We start from the raw sequence: 2,507 nt of genomic DNA, 5'->3' as shown, positions 1-2,507 counted from the left end.
GCTTATGATCAGTTATGTTTGCATCTGAGTACTTATTCCGCTGCAAGTAGTTCTTCGCTTAGGAATTTCCTCACCCTGAAATTCATCAGTGAAGAATTCATAAAAATCGCCTATTCACCCCCCTCTAGTCGATATAACACACTTTCAGTTCTCAGCTCCCTTTCTGTCTATAATATGCAAATCAAATTCTTGTAGTAGGAGAACCCATCTAATAAGTCTAGGTTTAGCATCTTTCTTTTCCATAAGATATTTAATAGCAACATGATCAGTGTGAACAGTTACTTTAGAATCAACAATATAAGGTCTGAACTTATCACAAGCAAATACAACTGCTAAAAATTCTTTTTCAGTAGTAGCATAATTTCTCTGGGCACTGTCTAGAGTTTTACTAGCATATTGATTAACATTTAATTTCTTATCAACTCTTTGTCCTAGAACAGCACCTACAACATAATCACTAGCATCACACATAATTTCAAAGGGTAAATTCCAATCAGGTGGCTGAACAATAGGTGCAGAAATCAAGGCTTTCTTAAGTATCTCAAATGCTTCTACACAATCATCATGAAAGACAAAAGGAACATCTTTTTGTAAGAGATTAGTCAGAGGCCTAGAAATTTTTGAGAAGTCTTTAATGAACCTCCTATAAAAACCGGCATTACCAAGGAAACTTCTTATACCTTTAATGTCCTTACGACACGGCATCTTTTCAATAGCATCAACTTTAGCTTTATCAACTTCAATACCTCTTTCAGAAATTTTATGTCCCAAGACAATACCTTCATTAACCATAAAGTGGCACTTCTCCCAATTCAAGACAAGATTAGTTTCTTCACATCTCTGCAAAACTCGGTCAAGGTTGCTTAAGAAATCATCAAAAGAAGTTCCATAAACGGAGAAATCATCCATGAAAACCTCAACAATCTTTTCACAAAAGTCAGAGAATATAGCAGTCATAAATCTTTGAAAGGTAGCAGGTGCATTACATAAACCAAAAGGCATACGTCTATAAGCAAAAGTACCGAAAGGGCAAGTAAAAGTGGTCTTTTCCTGATCCTCTTTTGACACAGGTATTTGAGAGAAACCAGAATAACCATCTAGAAAGCAAAAATGTGTATGTTTGGATAATCTTTCTAGCATTTGATCAATAAAAGGTAAAGGGTAATTATCCTTTTTAGTAGCTTTATTCAGTTTGCGGAAATCAATTACCATTCTATAACCTGTAATAATTCTTTGTGGGATCAATTCATCTTTATCATTAGGAACAACAGTAATACCTCCCTTCTTAGGGACACAATGGACAGGACTTACCCACTGACTATCAGCAACGGGATAAATTATACCTGCCTCCAGAAGCTTTAGTATTTCTTTTCTTACCACTTCTTTCATCTTAGGATTTAACCGTCGTTGGTGATCAACAACCGTTTAGCGTCTTTCTCTAATTTTATTTTGTGCTGGCATAGAGTGGGACAAATGCCCTTAAGATCATCTAGAGTATATCCAATAGCAGCACGGTGCTTCTTCAGAGTTTTCAATAATTTCTCTTCTTCCTGCTCTGAAAGATTAGCCCTAATAATAACAGGATATATCTTTTTTTCATCAAGATAAGCATACTTAAGAGTATCAGGTAATGGTTTAAGCTCAAACACGGGATCACCCTTGGGTGGAGGATGATCCCCTAGAATTTCAATAGGGAAGTTGTGTTTCAAAATAGGTCCCTGTTTAAAGAATACTTCATCTATTTCCCTTCTTTCATTCATAAACATATCATTTTCATGGTCGAGCAAATATTGTTCTAAAGGATCGTTAGGAGGCACGACAATAGAAGCAAGACCAATAATTTCATCTTTACTAGGCAATTCTTTTTGCAATCAGTAGGAGGCACGACAATAGTAGCAAATATTGTTCTAAATATTGTTCTATGAAATTTAGCAAAATTAAAATCATGAGACATATCCCCTAATCCAATAGTAACAACATCCTTTTTGCAATCTATCTTAGCATTAACAGTATTCAAGAAGGGTCTACAAATATAATGGGACAAAAGTCATCTTGTGGTGAACCAAGAACAAGAAAATCAGTAGGATATTTAACTTTCCCACACAAGACTTCAACATCTCTAACAATCCCAACTGGTGAAATAGTATCTCTATTGGCAAGCTTAATTGTAACATCAATACCTTCTAACTCAGCAGGTGCAATATCATGCATAATTTCTTCTTATAAAGAATGAGGTATTGCACTCGCACTAGCACCCATATCACATAAGCCATGATAACAATGATCTCCTATTTTAACAGAAATAACAGGCATGCCTACAACAGATTTATGTTTATTTTTAGTATCGGGTCTAGCAATTCTAGCAGCTTCATCACAGAGGTAAATAACATGCCCATCAATATTATCGACCAAGAGATCCTTACCCATAGTAATACTAGGTTCAACTTTAATTTTCTCAGAGGGTTTGGGTGTTCTAGTATTACTCTTACGAACCACAATTGAAGCTT

The sequence above is a fragment of the Triticum aestivum genome, chromosome 5D (assembly GCF_018294505.1).
Source record: "Triticum aestivum cultivar Chinese Spring chromosome 5D, IWGSC CS RefSeq v2.1, whole genome shotgun sequence".
Lineage (NCBI taxonomy): Eukaryota > Viridiplantae > Streptophyta > Magnoliopsida > Poales > Poaceae > Triticum > Triticum aestivum.
Note: the sequence above shows the minus strand (reverse complement) of the source record.